The sequence below is a fragment of the Aotus nancymaae genome, unplaced genomic scaffold, assembly GCF_030222135.1.
Source record: "Aotus nancymaae isolate 86718 unplaced genomic scaffold, 86718_ANA_hifiasm-v0.15.2.pri h1tg000033l, whole genome shotgun sequence".
Taxonomy (NCBI): Eukaryota; Metazoa; Chordata; class Mammalia; order Primates; family Aotidae; genus Aotus; species Aotus nancymaae.
Window position 1 is genome coordinate 60,331,504 of NW_026988447.1, and position 18,155 is coordinate 60,349,658.

At 38.3% G+C, this 18,155-nt stretch overlaps 1 protein-coding gene across 1 annotated transcript in view; it reads left to right on the plus strand.

Moving 5' to 3' along the window:
• The first annotated feature begins 9,276 nt into the window (after nucleotides 1-9,276).
• CXXC4 (CXXC finger protein 4) overlaps nucleotides 9,277-18,155 on the plus strand; it is a 448,834-nt gene continuing 439,955 nt past the window's right edge. The window contains exon 1 of the mRNA XM_064384048.1: nucleotides 9,277-9,372. The gene's annotated coding sequence lies outside the window, so the exon portion shown is untranslated. The remainder of the gene's footprint in view (nucleotides 9,373-18,155) is intronic.

An 18,155-nucleotide genomic window follows, 5' to 3' on the forward strand; every position in this document is an offset into this window, starting at 1 on the left:
CTAGGAACTTTGTCTCTAAATCTGTTAAAAGCCGTAATAAGGGTGGGGAAAGGTACAACTGTAATTCAGTAAAATAAATACAAAATTGGATGCGTAAACTCTGCAATGAGAAATACAGGAGGGAATCTAGCAAAAACCCTGTCTTGCTAAAAATACAATTTTTTTTGTATTTTTAGTGGAGACAGGGTTTCGCCACGTTAGGCAGGCTGGTTTCGAACTCCTGACCTCAGTCAATACGCCTGCCTCGACCTCCCAAAGTGCGGGAATTACGGGCGTGAGCACCGCACCGGGCCCCTTCTTTGTATCAGTTGTGACTAATATGACCAAGCTCTGTGCAGAAGGAGTTAATGTGTGCCTTATCCAGGCCCCTAAGACACTTCTCATGCAGTCCTGCATGCTTTTTCTTTTCCCTCATCAGCTGGCTGAATGTAGAGGGATCTGGCGGAGTTCTTGGAGGCACCGAGTGATGGCAGAGTCTCTAGCTAGAAGCAGATAGAACCCTAAGAGGAGCAGAGATCCCTACCAAGCACATTGCACCTGATTTGCATGAGAAATAATGCTTTTCTTGTGTTAAGCCACTGAAATTTAGAAAGCATTTGCCACAGCAAACACTTTATTTTGACCCAGGAATTTGAAGGTAGTGGTAGGGTGTTGATGACATCACGAAAATACAAATTAGTATAGGTGGCATGGACAGCGTTTGGCCCATGGGCAGGAAGGACCCTCCTATTAGGAGCTGGAAATACAGTATGTTATAAAGGGGAACACTTTTTGATAAATTGTTATCTGGAATAACTTGGAAGGCAGGAATTATGCCTGAGGATCTCTACGGTTTAAGATAGTGATTCTTAACCTTGGCTGCATTTGAAAATTACCTGAGGAATTTAAAAAACTTACTCCTACTCAGAGAACACTCCCAGAGATTCGGATTTAATTAACTGCTTTCTGTGTTTGTGTTGAGGGGAAGGGGGTGGTATTACTGAACAGTTTTCCATGTGATTCTAATGTGCAGCCAGGACTGAGAACCAAGGCTCTGGGGCAACAATCAGCAAACTCTGTAAAAGGCCAGATAGTAAATATTTTAGGAGTTGGCCTTGGGAGTAATATTCTCTGTTGCAGTTGTTCAACTCTGCTATTACAGCATGAAAACAACCATGACAACAGGTAAGCAAATGGTTGTAGCTATGTTCTAACAAAGCTTTATTTATGAAACAGGCAATGAGCTGGTTTTTATATGCAGGCCATATTTTGCTGATCTTATCTCTAGGACAGTGATTCCCAAAATTTTTATTCTTAGGGCTGTGTTACCCTTTTACAAACTATTGAGGACTGCAAAAATCTTTTGCTTATACGTTATATCTAGCAAGAATTGCCATTTAAAATGGAAATAAACATTTTAAAAAATAATGAAAAATAGCATCATGTTAAATAACATTAAATAAAATTAAAATTGTCATAAAATAATTGTACATATTCATGGTATATATAGCGATGTTTTGCTACCTGTAAAGTGATCAGATCAGGGTAATGGCATATCCATCATCTCCAACATTTATCATTTATTTGTGTTGGAAACATTCAATATCCTCCTTCTAGCTATTTGAAACTACATGTTATTGTGACTATCGTCATTCTGCAGTGGTATAGAACACGTATAACTTACTTATCCTATCTAGCTATAATTGTATATCCTTTAACAAGTCTCTCTCTATCCCCTTTCCCCTCCTCTTCCAGCCACTATTATACTCTGTTTTACGTTTTACTTCTATGAGATCAACTTATATTTTACTTTCAACATATAAATGAGGACATGCGGTGTTCAACTTTCTGGTGCTGGCTTATTTTACTTAACATAATGACTTCTAGTTCCGTTGGATTTCATTCTCTTTCATGGCTGAATAGTATTCCATTGTGTGTGTGTATATATGTATTTACACATACATATACATAACACATTTTCTTTCTCCATTCATCTGTTGTTGGACACCTAGGCTGATTCTGTATCTTGGCTCTTGTAAATAGCATTGTAATAAACATGGAGGTACAGGTATCTTTTTGATACATTGACTTCCTTTCCTTTGGATAAATGCCCAATAGTAGGATTGCTGGATCATATGGTAGTTCTATTTTAGTTTTTTGAGGATCTTCCACACTCTTCTTTGTAGTGGCTGTACTAGTTCACATTCCCACCAACAGGGTATAAGAATTTTCTTCTCTCTGCAAATAACATATTTTTAGGATAACTGTATTTGCAAAATAAATAGCAAAAAGAATGGCGTTGTTTTACATTTTCTGCAAAGCTCTGTATTGTCTAGCTTAATAGAAGACATTTAGATACTTATTTGCTTCTTCATCTACTCTGTTGTGATATGTTTTCTTAGTTGATAAGTGAAAAAAAACCTAGCCCCATATAGATGTGTAGGTGTTTCTTGTTGGAAGAACAATACTCCTTCTTTGAAGGAATATTTTCATAGTCTTTTCAGATAATTGTTGACATTCTTTTATATTATATCATAATTCAAATGCAATAATTTCATAAAAGTATATTGCAATGTAGAATCTGAAACCATATCAATAAACTTTACACACTCTAGTATGTTAAATCCACTTTAAATGGATCCTTTACCTATGTGTGATTTTATATCTTGTATTGATTATTTGGAAAATATTATTTCACTGAGTTATGTAATAGGCATATTTCATTATGTAATAGTTTTAAAAATAACATTTGTTAATATCACCATGAATCTCATAAAAAATTCTTTGAGTATTCGGAAGCTGTCAAGCTCATGGTAGTAGATACAAGTTTTCCAAAATTCTAATTTTCACTTGCAAGCTCAGATTTTATCATTGGCAACAAATACTGTCAGGTTGTTTGCCTTCAAGTGACAGGCTCACTTCATTTATTTTCAAGAAAAAGACTGCCAAATATCTAAGTATGAATAACCATATTTTGTTTATCACTTGTTCTCTCAAGCAAAAATGGTATTCCATGAAAAAGAGACAAGTTCAGTTCGCAACTCAAACAATCACACGTTGCTTTTCCTCAAGACAACCATTGTACTTAGGTATGCAGCGGAAGTGCTTTATGTGTTCTTTCTTGTGGTCCCACAGAATACTTACAAGGTTTGTAAATCAAGTGTTGAGGTTTAATAAAATGCATAATTTTAACTGTTTCATCAGGGTATTCTTAAGCAAAGCTTTTAAAACCTGTAATATCATGGTGATGAAAGCGATGCAATGATATAATAAAATGATATTACACAATTTGGTAATTTTGCCTTGATTTATCCTCAAGAACTAATATGGTTTGGCTGTTTCTCCACCCAAATCTCATCTAGAATTGTAGCTCCCATAATTCCTATGTGTCATGGGAGGGACCTAGTGAGAGGTAATTGAATCATGGGGGTGGGTCTTTCTTGCTACAGTGAATAAGTCTTACAAGATCTGATGGTTTTATAAAGAGGAGTTCCCCTGCAGAAACTCTCATTTTCTTGCCTGCTGTCATCCATGTAAGACTGCTCCTCCTTGCCTTCTGCCATAATTGTGAGTCTATTAAACCTCTTACCTTTGTAAATTACCCAGTCTTCGGTATGTCTTTATTACCATCATGAGAACAGGCTAAAACAAACACCAACAGTTTTTACTTACCATTGCTTTGATACCATTGGTGCAAATGTCAATACAATGGAAAAAGTGAATCTCTCTTAATATTATTATGAAAATAATTTTGACTTCATGGATCCACTAAAAGTGTCTTTGGGATTTCCAGAATTGTGAAGATTACACTTTGAAAACTGCTGCTTGAGGGGGGTGTGTTTTAAAAGAACCACTGTGTTACTGTGTCATAGCTCTTACTGTCTTCCCTTGGTAAGCTGTTTCAAGAAAGATATGAACTCAGAAAGAAATGGCTGGTTTCCAAGCCAGATGGAAAACCATAGAAAGTATCCAGACTTGAGTGAACAATGGTGGAAATCCACCTGCTTCTAGATCCCACACAGAACCACAAGGCCCAGAAAGACTTTTTAGCTGAACAATATGACTTAGGTACAGACCAGATTAATGGATGAAGAGAGCTGGAGAGATGGAGAGAAAAAGACCTGAGAATTGTACATGGAAGCAAATACAACAGAAGCCTACCAAGATTTTAAAGGACATGTATTGTTGAGAAATCAAAAATATCCAATTAAAACACCTTTGATTGGTTGACCTATAAAATCACCTTTTTGCTTTGGTTATACTCATTTCAGCTGTGGCCAAAAAGAATAAACAATAAGAACTTCTCAAGGGAAGGCTGAGGGTCAAGCAAGAAAAAGACAAAAAAATTATTTCCAAAGATCAGAATTAAAGTTTAATCCACAAATGTATCCTCTCTCTAGGCTAGGGGATGCCACGAGCTCTGCCAGACAGGATTGTAGAATTGCAGTGGCCTAGTGAACATGTACATCCCCTGATTCCCATTTTTTGAATGGGAGTTTTAATTGCAGTTATGCTGTCTCTGCTCCACCACTTTATATAGAGGAAGCCCATAACCAAACTCCATCCTTACCTGCCTACCAGATACAAGGTTTTGGTGGGAATTCCAAGCTACTAGGAGGTGATGTAGCCACTAGATGGAAGAAAGCTAGCCACCTAAATGAAGCAGATCCTATCCAACAAACCTGTGCTGGATTGTGACATGAACTAGGTATTTATGTTTATTGTCCTAAACCACTGAGATTTTAGTTACAGCATTTGTCACAAACATTCTTTATTACAACACTAAGGCTATTCTGAATAATACAGGGGCTATTCCACTGATAGGGCCAGAGGAACTGAACTATGGCAGTGGCAGAAATAAGAAGAAATACATATTTTAGAGGTAGAATCAAGAAGCCGTCACTAGTGGGATATGAGAGCAGAATGAGGTAGGGTAAGGAGTCTAGAGTAAGTGTTCCAGCTTTCTATCTTGGGTGGAAGTGGGCGGAGTGTTGGATGGCACTCAGAACAACCCAGTGAATTAGTCCAATAGGCAGAAATTTGGGACAGAGATGTGGAGAGCAGGCACATATAGGGAAATCAATCATCAGCTTATAGATTATAGCTGAGGCCATGGGGCAGGAGGAATAGTGGATAAAATATTTTGGGAAGACAGTTTAGAGGGAGAAAAACACAGAGGTCATTTAATGAACAACAGAGTTAGTAGAGTCTGCAAAGAGTGAAAATGGACACCCAGAAAAGAAAAAAAAAATGGCAGAAAAGGATAGATCACAGAAACCAAATTAGAATCAACATTTTAAAAACACTTTAAACACTCTAAATTAAAATAACACTTTTAAGAATTGTGAAATGATAAAGAATCAAATATTACAAAGAGGTGAAATATAATCAGAGCTAGATATTTATGAAATTTTAGAATTGAAAGACATAAATCTTCATGAAGATAATTTCATGAAGATATGATACAAAATTTAGATCATTGGATAATAAGTGTCTTTTGATTTTATAGATGAAAAAACAGAAGTGTTACATCTTGACCAAGGTTGTTAGCACATGTTGGAGCTTGGCTTTGAATCTTGCCTATTCAACACCACAACCCATGCTCTTCCGTTTTTCCAAACTGAATCTGAAAGCTCACTTAGGAAATACATGAATTCAGATAAAATTTTGATTATAATTTTGCTAAAACCGGGTAAAATAGAAGGCTATTGAAACCATAGGATTGATATTTTCAGAGAGGAAGGTGTAGAGAGGTGACTAACATTCTGTCCTATTTCTGAGAGGATTCTTTATTTTTCTCTCTCCCCTCCCTTTTTTTATTCTCTTCATCAGATTCTATTGATAATATTGGTAACCAGGAGTTATGTTTTGTAACTAACGTAAGTTAAATGTTATATTATGCATATAAAAATTGACGATTTATGACTGTTTAACTGGCTTGGGGCCAAAGGTAGTAAGAACAGTTGGCCACAACTATCCGATCTATATCAGTGTCTTATTTTTAAAAATAGGGTTACTTTGGTTTTAGAACACAGGATGTATTCATCTTCTAAAGTAACTTCTTCCTAAAATTATAAAGTTGCAGTTGACTGATAAAACTTTTTCTCTCATATAAAACTAATTGACAAGATCAAAGGCTGCAAGAGCTTGAGCGCTACCTTCACGTTTACCAGAGGCTTTGGTGGCAATTCAGTATTTAAAGTACAATCTCCAAACAAGCTAAAAACAGAGCCAAACGTTTTTAGGAGATTTATCCTATGATCTTCTTTTCATTAATAAACATAAAAGTTTATGTTACCCTAAATGTCGTCATAGAACACTATTTCAAAATAAGTGCATTAGCAAATTAAATGAAAGACATGTCAAAACCTGAAGCAGCATTTACTCTTATGAGTCAAGGTGTCTGCAAATCTTGTGCAGGAAATGTACCTTTCCTTCATTTCATACAATGACATTTTGTGTGAGCTGAAATTTGGAAATACTGTGCACTCACATGTTTCACATGAGCATTCCAGAATTTTGAGGCATTTGAGGGGACACACACGCAGTGGTTGCTTGGGTTAATACTGCCTTAATGAGAACATTTGTACGTTCTCACAATTGTAAAGGTTCCCCACTATTTTCATGACCAATACTATTGCAAATGTATTTTTTTTTGCAGTTCACAGGGCATTACTATGCTGCAGTACTATGTAAATTTAAGTAAGTCATAAACAGCGTTTATTACCCTGGTATATCGTTAAAAGATGAAATTTTATAGGAAATGAAGAAAAGTAATTGGCATTATTTGAATCCTTTATTAAATTTTACCATTTTTGTACAAATGAAACTTTCTTGGCATGTACTGATTTCCTCATTTGGAATGCTTGCTAAAATATTTTCATTTAGATGTGTTATTTTTGGAAGTGAAGTACCTTCCAATTTGAGACTCAGAACATTCAGTTTAGAATATACATGAAGTCAAGAATACATACAGTCAGCATTATTAAACGTAAACCTGGATTCTGCCCTGCTGTAGTTGCAATTTTTTGATAGCATAATTCAGTGTTATTTGTCCCCTTTGCATTTCTGTGGTAACTATTTCTATGAAACTAATGTGTTTGGTTGAAATTTTCTAGCAGAACAGAAAAGAATCATTTGTAATTTTTATTTGAAGGTCGTGATGCAGTGATGAGGAATTGAGAGATGTCCTGCATTGTGTGCAAAATTATTTTTAAAAGCCCTCTACCCTACAAATACACACGTGTGTGCACACACATCTGCATGTCTAATGTCATAGATATTAAGTACCATCTGATTACTCATATTCTCTTGAAACAGAATAGCAGATCATAGGTAACCACTTTTTAAAAATTAGTTAATTGAAAGAAGACAATCTAAAAAGAGAGAAGAGACACCTAACCCCATCCTGAAAGTTCATGTTATTTTTAAATTGCACATGAGAATTTTTGTAAAAGATAGGTTGAAAAATGTACCTATTACCTGTCTCTTCAGATTTAACATAAGAGATAAGGAAACATTTTAAGAGACACTATTTGGCAATATACCCTACCACATAGAGAATATAAAGAAAACAAAAAAGTTTAAGAAAGAAACAAAAATAAGATCATGTTTGTTTCCAAATCAAGCTTACTTCTATAGCAATTCTAAAACATTTTGTTTGGTTGTTCTCATCAAGACTTTCTATCCTATTCTAACAATTAAGAGGATCCTAAAGCTTTCTGCTTTTGTAATTAAATATTTGAAGAGATAGATTTTTAGAAAATAGTTTCCAAATCTATTATATGCTGGAAGAAAAGTTATCATAGCTTCTGAATTTCTTCTCAAATGTCAGTAATGTTTAACACATTTACAAAGGCAATGAAAATAGAAAACTTACATGCTGATTTTAAGTCCTACAGACCTGAAATTCTTAAGGAATAAACATGTTTGCAGACAGTTAAAACTAATAAGACTAAAACTTTGGCTTTTAAAATTAGAACAGTTGCTATCTTTTATTGTCATTAGTTATATATATTAAAGTCAAACGAAAGAACTATTTGGTAATTTTACAATACTGATTTCATTCATTAACAGGTATGAATTGATTATTTACTGTGATAAGATATTATACCTATATCCCTGGATGCAGAACAAAGGGTTAGCTACTCAATAGTTTCTAAAACTTTGGGATTAATTATTGCTATTGTTATAAAGAAAGACCATTTGGTGCATATACTGAAAAAATTTAAGAAGCAAAAATTTAAAAACAAAAACTGTATATCAGTGACTAACAAAAACTACTATTTAACTGGGTTGGGATCAAAGGTTGTAAGAGCTGTTGGCCACAACTATCTGAAAAGAAACCCAAATGTCAAGCTGACCTCTTCATGGTGACTGGGTAAATACCAAGGTTCAGTGGTTTGTTCTTGATGCACATCCAAACGTGTGGACATCTGTCCAATATTTTTAGCTAAAGTCTTTTCTTTTACTAATGTAGTTCTGAAAAATGTAAAATACGTGACTTTCTATAGAGCATTCATGGTTCTATTTTTAATCATATTAAACAAATGAACAAGGTCCATATTTTGAATGCATTCCATTTTCTTCAGTTCACATATGAAAGTAGCATGACACTAGTTATCTATGAATCATTTTTGATAGCAAAAATTCTCTATTGTGAATTCAGAACTGAAGAGTAAGAGAAAATAAATAAGATTGTTACAAGCTGTGATGCAGTTTGCAAAAAACCGAAATGGTTGATGTGAATCATAGAGGTTGGGGCTGGGGTAGGGGCAGGAAAGAGGCCAAGGAGGACCTCTGAGGAAGTAACATACGAGCTGAGATTTGAGTCCTGGGAAGAACCAGGGAAAGATTCGTTTGATAAAGAGAACAAAATGTAGCAATAGTAGGTGAAAGGAACTTAATTAAGAAAAGGAAGGAGGATAGCTTAACTCCCCTGAATAGGAGCTTTCCAACATAGATGGTTTCATGTCGCATGGAGAGTGCTCTGCTATGCAGCAGGACAGCCTAGGTCCTGCAACAGTAACTGACCATCCCCCAATTCCAGATGCTCTAAGCCACTAGGTTCATTTCTCACTCACTCTCCGCAGCCATTGCAGGTTGCTAAGGGCTCTGCTCTGCATCCTCTTCTCTTCAGGACCCAAGCGGACAGAGTAGTTACTATCTGGAACACAGTGGTTTTGGTGACAAAGCAAAAAGAGAAAGCACGGCTAATTGCATACAGGCTTTTAAAGGTTCCGAACACTTCCACTCGCACCTCATTGGCCAAAGCTGTGACTTAAGTCAGCAAAGAAGTGTAATTCTCCAGTGTGCCCAGAAGAGGAGTAGAACTGGAATATGGATGAACAACAGTAACATTTCCTAGAGGGGGTCCGTGAGCAACCTGGAATTGTATGTACGTGTGTGTGTGTGTGTGTGTGTGTGTGTGTGTGTGTGTAGGTATGTGCATGTCTCTGGGGAGAAGGTCCATTTCTTTAATCAGATTTTCAAGGGTTCTGTGACACGACAACGATTAAAAACCACTGGACCAGTTGAAAACTGTCATGTAAACAGATAATTGCTATACAAGGCAATTTGCAGCATGAGTGAGAGACTGAAATGATTAAAGAATTGAGCTTCTCTGTGTGTGTTTGTGTGTGTGTGTCTTCACACACATTCATGCTCACACGTGGTGACCAGGAAAAAGTTGAGCAAATGTGTAGACTGAAATGTAGAAAGCAGCATTCAGAGAGTCATGGATTAAAGACACCAAAGCGTGAGGGGACATGCCCGATGTAATGAGGTCCCTGAAGATGCCTGAGGAGATCGTGTCCAATATTCTATAACTTCAGGGATTAGAAGAGATTACTCTTCTTTGACTTAGAAGAAAGGGAGGGAGAAGCTAGATGTCCTCATGGGTCAGTTTGCTGACGGAGGGGAAGAAGAGGAGCTCTATTTTGTCTGTGATATATGAGTAAGGTCATCCGCTTAGAATGAGGGGATTGTAGAGCATGTTAATAGTTTGGAACAGCTGTGAGGGAAATCTGAACCTGAGCTGACTGGGGACAAATAAAAAGCCCGCCAGTAGCACAGAGGGCCCAGCTGATGCTGGAGAACATAGATTTGTCAGAGTGCCAGTAAATGGAGTTATGTGATTTTTCTCTGTCCATGCTCAGCTGCCTGGAAGCAGGAGCTGAGAAAGTTAATGGTTGGATTGATCCAGGGCTGGGGATTGGCAGGGCAGGTGCAGCAACATATTTTACTGATAATTTGAAGTTCAAGAGTCTAACAGGCAAAAAGAACTAATTTTGCCTCTAATTAAAAAAAATAAGTTGGTAAATAATGGTGCTAATGGTGAGAACAAGCTATATATGTAGGTATAACCTATAGTTATCCTTGGTGAGTTGCCCTTCTTGCTCCTTGTACAACTTGTCTTTGGAGTTCATAACTGATGTAACTACTGTAACTATGGCTAAGGATAAGTAGCATAGCTTATTTCTTATTGCTTAGGTAAAATTAATCATGCTTCAGCCATGAGATTTTTTTTTATGTTCCTAATACTCCCTTATTCCTCTGGTAAAATCTGGCAGAAGGAAGGTAAGAGAAAAAAAAATTAAAACCCTAAAAATATAATTACATACTCCGAGACAGAATCGCTTAGCTAAGCATCTTGCTATTAATTAGTACGTTGTAAATTTTGCTGCCTTGGCTGATACTAAGTCATTGCATTTAGGAGAGCCATTAAATGAAGACAAAAGAAAAACATCTGGAGTAGCTTAGCTCCAAAGTAGACCTCAGGCTGAAATAGCATTGTGTTGCATTTCTCTTTTTCCAGTTGCCTGCCAAATCCCCCAACTTCCCCACTTCTGTGAGGTTACATCATAAGCATTTGATAAAAATAGTGTTGCTCTTCATAAAGACTGCGTATGCACACTGAAGGCAAACACAGCCCTGATAGTAATGCTGGATTACTGAATGACATTCCTTAAGCTCTGTCCTTTTACTTTCTATTTCTTCAGAACAGAGGTTTCATCTCATATATCTTTTGATGACTGACAAGTGAGGTGAGCAAGCCAAGTGTGATCATTTAGAATTGCATTTGGGGCAATTCTTCCTCAACACAAAGGATTTAGCAGGAGGCAAGCATGTTAAAATTCTAAAAGGAGATTATTGCTGCAAATGGCTTTTCCCCAGTAGACCCTCTCTCAGAATTTCAGTTGTTGATAACTAGCAGGTTTTATCTCTAGGAACTAAGATCATTTTCTCATCACTTCTGGCCTGCCAACTTGTAGACGGTCTTCAGCTGAAGCAGTGCTGCCAGAATGAATAACTGGAGAAGTTACTCAACTCTATTTATTTTAGAGTATGATAATTTGAGGGAAAATTAAAATTGTCAGTTTTCCATTACACCCTCAAGCTCTCAGTGCTGGTTATCTCATCAGAACTAAAAAAACATACTTTGGCGGAAAATTGTGTAAACAGATGGAAAAGCCGAGAAAAATAAGGAACTAATGTCTCATCAAGGGCCACATAATATGTTTAGGGCAGAGCTGAACACCTGACATCCTTCCTGATCTGACCGGAGGACTTCCTGCTCTAGTTCCAGGACAGGGAGATGTGTAGATGCTGAATATCTGAAGTAAACACCGGGCAGAGGTCTGGTTATCTAAGGGGCAAGGACAATAGATTTTTAAATGTTCACACATTGACCAGCAATGATCTGTACCAGAGGCCCAGAGACTTTGAGAGCTCTGAGGGCAAGGACGCTGTAGAGTTCATCTCTGTATACCTGGCCTCAAGCCCAGTGGCTGGCACAGGACTAGAAATCCATTCAACATTTAAGAAATTCTGAATAAATTCAGATCTTTTAAAAATGTTGTTAGGTAACCTCATTTCTCTACTCAAAATGCTGCAATAGCTTCTCGATTCACTCGAGGTAAAAGTGAAAACCTGGACGGATCCGGTCCTTTCTGCCTCTGTGGTTGGTATCTCTTCCTCTCCCTTCCAGATTGCGGCCCCCACCCACCCTCCGGTGGCTCCTGGTCCACAGGAGAAAGCTCCCTTCGCACCGGCTGTTCTTTATGCGAGGACTCCTACTCTACATACCTAAAGGCTGCCTGGCTTATTTTCTTTAAGACTTTGTTCAAATGTCACTTTTCATTTAGTAATGGTTCTACTGTCCTTTACAAAAATTGCAGCTCTCGTACACCCCCCGGCCATTCACACTGGCGATCCTGCTTAGCCGGCTCCATCATTCATAACACTTACCACTTTCTAACTTACCATAACATTTACTATTACTATGTTTATGTTTGGTCATCTTTCTCCTCCTAACAAGGGCAAGGATTTTTGTCACTTCTTTTCACTGGCTATTCCCAGTGTTTCAGCCAGTGTCGGACATGTAGGGGTGATTTGTAAATGTTGTATGAATAAGTGAACAAAGTTGGATTAGTGAAGCGAGTGGACGTGTCCCGTAGTGAAGGCGATGCACTCTTACAGCCAGGTGTAAAGGTTAAAGGGACCATCAGTTTTGGTAAATTTATAGAGGTGTATACTCACTTTCATATTCAAAAGCCCTAGTAATTCAGGATAAACTTTGTCAACCTCCCTACGACTTCCAACCTGTTAACTGTGAAGTTCTCTTGGTAAGAATCTGTGGTTCAATTCCTGATGAATTCAGACAATGAGCATATGTGTTGATCGGTATTTCTCAAAGTAGCCTTCCGAGGCACTACATCAGGAACACTTGTTCAGTACTGTTTTCCAATTCCCCAGCCCTATCCAGTTCTGAGTGATTGCTAAGAATTAGATCTCCAGGTGACTCAAATGCATGCTACAATTTGAGAATTATCAGTATATAAAAATCTGCCAAAAGCGATGAGACTTTAATAAAATAGGATTTCCCCTCCTGTGGTATAATAGTTCCATAGGATGTTGATAAGATTGCAGTTAGAAAAAAAAGTGTTCCTTGAAATAATAAAATAAGGTAATACTGAATTAAATGAACCTGTAGTAAGCTGACATCATTGTGTCTTCCCAAGAGTAGGCTAAAGTATGTAGCATCACAGATTTATACCATCATGGACATCTCTTTTTAGGCAACTCGTTAGCTTTTGGGGAGAGGTGGGTTTTCTTCTCTTTAAAGTCTGGGCACTTCCATTATACATAATCTCTAATATTTATTCCTGATTTTAACGCTCTATAATTCTCCATCTTGTCAATTCCCCTTAGTTTATAATCTAGTTGCAGCTTTTTATACCTAAGAAAAAATATAAAATCGTATTTCTATATTTCATGGTTTCTAGGACTCATCCTTGCAAATAAGGAAGCTCTTTGTATTTGTGTGTATGAGACATGCACGCGTGCACGCACACACACACAGAGACACAGAGAGAGAGAGAGAGACTGTGAATGAGAATAAGATAAATGCCAGTCCAGAAAGGTGACACAAAGAAGCCTGTATATAGTGCACTTAAATAAGGGAATCTGCTTGTTAAAGTAAAATTTGGTGGATTTGTAAGTGAGCGTTTTGCCTTTTATGTAAAGTTGTATATGTTAGTGATATACACATAAATATCCCACTGGGTATAAGCACACATGGGGCCTGGTTTTTCTGTATTGATTACCTATTTATCTATTCCTTATGTCACTTTCCATTGCTGTGGCATGGCCCATGGAAACAAGATAGGTATGTGCCTGGAATAAACAGCCTTTTCCCTTTCTGAAAACCATGCGAGGTCTATAGCACATTACATCCTTCTGTGTAATGGAAGTATCCACACATGGGCAATCGCTGTCTACAGACGTAATGAAGCAAGTGGGAGGTAATGAGAAATGACTGTTATGCCATCCCCAGGGCCCCCTTTCTCCCACCACACAATTACACTGTGACCCTAGAGAAACCAAGAAGATGGTAACATTCTCACCTTCCCTAATGGTCTTAAAATTAGCCCTAGCTTACCAGGGATAACTAAAATGCAGCATTATTCATTTGGCAGCCCAGAGGATGTCCAAGGAAATACATGTTTATAATATGGGAGGCAGTTTTATATACAATCATACACTGTCTCCTCAGCGTGGACTTGGCCTCTTGCCTGAAAGATGCCAGCACACTACGACGGTCCTTTCCTGTTTTCCCTTGGCGTGCGTTTTTTGGGGAGAGAGCTGTTGCTGCATTTGTAACAAGAGACTCCAGGGAGGAGGTTGGTGGTCAGAGCCACATTTCTATTAGAGGAATATATGTTAAAGCTTTAAAAGAAAAATAAAGCTCCTTTAAATAATGATTAGAAGTGCAGTGATAGCAATGCATTACTCATTTTATTTCTGAATTTTGTTTCAGGGAGAGCATTGAATTTAGTAACCAATTTTATATGACTTATGCTTGTGGTGAGAGGGAGATGTCAAGGTTGAGGAAATGGTAGAGGGTTGCCCGCTGAGTCAACTTTGAGAGAGGGAGAGAGAGAGAGAGAGCGCATACAAAAAATGCAAAAAGGTGTAAGACTTAAAATTCTTTTCTTTGTCTTCATTTTGCTCTTATAGCTGAGGCTTGCCCACATTCTAGGGGAAGTCTGCCAATTGCTCCCTGAATGGTGAATGGAAACAAGCTGGTCTGCTGTGTTGCTTGGCAAAGATAGAATAGCAGCACAGGCTTGCTGCTGGCTGGACGACACTATTTTCCACTCCTCTGCTCCTCTGCCTGCAGGAAGCCCCCAGGTGGCATTAGGGAGAATTAGCGTGTAAATTACAGGGCCTGCTAATTTCTCACCACTTCATTAGTTGACAGTTCAATGAAAGAGCTCCCCTGCCATTCACCGCGTCTGTGGCACTGACACCTCATCAGCAGAGGCAGAGTTCAGTCGTGTTGTGTTGACATGCTTGACTTTTCGGTTCCCCTCCGCGGTTGTGTGCTGGTTTATTCTCTGACCCTGTTACTAGCAATTACGTCCTTGGGTGTCCCTGCAACATCTACCTCAAATCTTCTTTTGGTTCAAACTTGATTGTCGCCAGGAAAAGGGAGAAATTTCTCTTGATTCTGTCCATACCTTTTTACAGAATGGGTTCAAAATATGCCACAAAGAAAGGAAAAATAAAAATAATACCCTATATAAAAATAAACTCTTCTTCATCATTTTCTTCATAGCTAGTATTTTTTAAGTGCTTATTCTGTGCCAGGCGTTGTTCTAAGTACTCCACAGTCTGTTAAAGCATGTGTGTGTGTGTTTAATTCAGGAGGAATCTGAGGCACAGAGAGGTTAGGTTTATTGCCTAGGACACACAGCATTTGAATATTGGAAGTTTGGATCCACAACCCACACTCTGAGTACTGGAGCATCTTGCCTTATTTAGGCAATTACTTAGTTAATTCCTGAATTAATTCAACAAACTTTAATGAAGCACCAGCTATATATAACTTACTATGCCAGAATTTCTTAGCCCATCAATCCTTCCGTTTCTATTGGTGAGGAGCTGTTTGTGGAGTACTTCCTATCTCTCCAGGAATATGCTCATGTAGGTACAAGAGAATGTAGGGTGGGACCTTGCCATCAGAAAATTTAAGTATGTGTATATAGTTGACAAACTATTCTCTCCAAAGGGCCAGATATAAAATACTTTGAGGTCACGTGGTCTCTGTCCCAACAATCATGAAGCAGCTGCAAATATTATTCAAATGAATTAGGACGTCTATTCTGATAAAACTTTACAAAAAATTAGTACCAGACCATATTTGGTCCATGGGCTGCCTGCTCTGGAGGACAGAAGAAGCCTGAAGAAACATACAGGACAGTAAAAACTGGCAGTGCGGTGAGAAGGGAGCTTGTGCGTTACTGCCTGTGTGTTCTTACGTGTTCTTCCCTCACGAGCTGGAAGCTTGTGCGTTCTTCCCTCAAGAATGGGAAGCATTTGATATACACTTGTGAGGTTGTTAGGTGGGTTTCACTAACTGCCATAGATTTTACTACGATGTGCGGCAGGCAAGTTGGTTACCTAATGTCCGTTTTCCTCTCTTTCCTTGTTAACAGAACCCTGGTTTTGTTTGGTGCCGCTACAGGTTCAGCCCCAAGCAACGGCTCATAGTTGATAACAATGTCTCCATACTTGTGTTCTCAGTTTCCCGGCCTCTTTTGCAGTTGAAGGTGGTCATGTGGCCTAGTTCTGAACAATTAGAAGCAGGTTTGCCGGCTGGGTAAAGTCAGGAGGGACGGTTGGGAAGGCTTTTGCTTGTCTGATCAAAGGAACAGACAAGTTAATGTCACACCTCCTTCTTATTTTGTTGCCACAAGTTTAAACATGAACATGAGCTGGAACAGACGTTTTGGGGCCTTGAGGGAGCAAGCTAACATGTTACAGATAGAGGATGAGGACAGAGAAAAAGAGCCTGGGCCTCTGATGACACCAGGGAGCTACTACATGGGTGCTGCTGCCACCCTCCAGCCTTCTAATTTTAAGAATTTACTAAATTTTTTTTAATTGATTTAAGTCATTGTTAGTTGAATAACAGATGTGTCTTTAAAAATATTTCGGAAAAGTTAACTAGAAATTACTTACTTCTAGAAATTTCCCATCATCTTAGATATTTCAGAAAATTGTACTAAATCAAATGAGAATTGTTTCTAATTTCTTTCACTTTCTTAGTAATCTCTTTCTTCACAATATAATACTAAGGAGAAAAAAGTACATTAGAGATAAATATTAGCCTATGTTTCGTTTAAATATTATCATAAATGTCTTAAAGTAAGAACAACGGGTTAATAGTGGTTGTGTCTGGGTAATTGACACTAGCTGTTGGAATTAGGAGTGCGTTTTGTTTTTTTGCTTCATTTTTCTAACTTTTCCATAGAAAATATATAAATGAAAAAAATTAAAATCGCACTAAAAAAATCAAACTAATTTTATTTTTAATGCAAGTTACTTTTCTGACTTACACTATTTCCCTAACAGAGTTTTTCCTTTGGCTAAGCTCACTTCTTTTTAGTTTTGTTTCCTATACTGTTTTTTTGCTCATTGGTTGTATACTGTGCCTGCCTGCCTGCCTGCCTTTCCTTTCCCTTCCCTTCCTCCCTCCCTCCTTCCCTTCTGATCTGGGTTGGCCGTATCCTCACTCAAATCTCATCTTGAATTGTAACTTCCACAATCCTCATGTGTCATGAGAGGAACCTGGTGGGAGCTGATTGAATTATGAGGATGGGTCTTTCCTGCACTGCTCTTGTGATAGTAAGTGAGTCTCATGAGATCTAATGGTTTTAAAAGGAGATCCCCTGCACAAGTTCTCTCTCTTTTTGCCTGTTGCCATTTAAGACACGCCTTTACTCCTCCTTGCCTTCCGCCATGATTGTGAGGCTTCCCCAGCCACATGGAACTAACTGTAAGTCCAATTAAACCTCTTTCTTTCGTAAATTGCCCAGTCTTGGGCATGTTTTTATCGGCAGCATGAAAATGGACTAATACTCCTTCCTTCCTTCCTCCCTCCCTCCCACCTCCTCTTTCTCCCTGCCTCCCTCCTACCTCCTCTCTCCCTCCTTCCCTCCCTCACTCCTTCCTTTCCTCCCTCCCTTCCTTCCTTCTTTCCTTCCTTCCCTCTTTCCTTTTTTTTCTTTCTTTCAACAGGTTACTGCTTTGTCACTCAGTCTGGAGTGCAGTCGTGTGAACACTACTTACCATAGCCTTAACCTCCTGAACTCAAGCCATTCTTCCACCTAAGCCTCCCAGTAGCTAGGTCTACATGTGCCCACCATGACACCTGGCTAATTTTTGTATTTTTAGTACAGACAGGGTCTTGCCATGTTGCCCAGGCTAGTCTTGAACTCCTGGGCTCAGGCGATCCTCCTGCCTTGGCCTTCTAAAGTACTAGGATTACGGGTATGAGCCACCACACTTGGCCCATATACTTTCAACACCATTTTTTTTTTCATTTGAATGCAGTCTATAGTATGATGTTGCAAACTTCAAGTTTGTTCTTGAAGTTTGAGCCTTATGTTACTAAGTTTCATCAAACCATCATCTTCATTCATTTAATAAATGTTGCTGGTGGCAGCCACCATACCATGTGCTATAGAATTAGGAGGAATGAACATCGGAAACTTTGTGCCCTTCTCTCTCCTCTTTCATTTGGGCTGAACATCTCATGCTGTTACGCCAAGTATAAATGCAATTTCCTTCATAAAACCTGACGTTGTCAACTCAATGAGCTATCCACC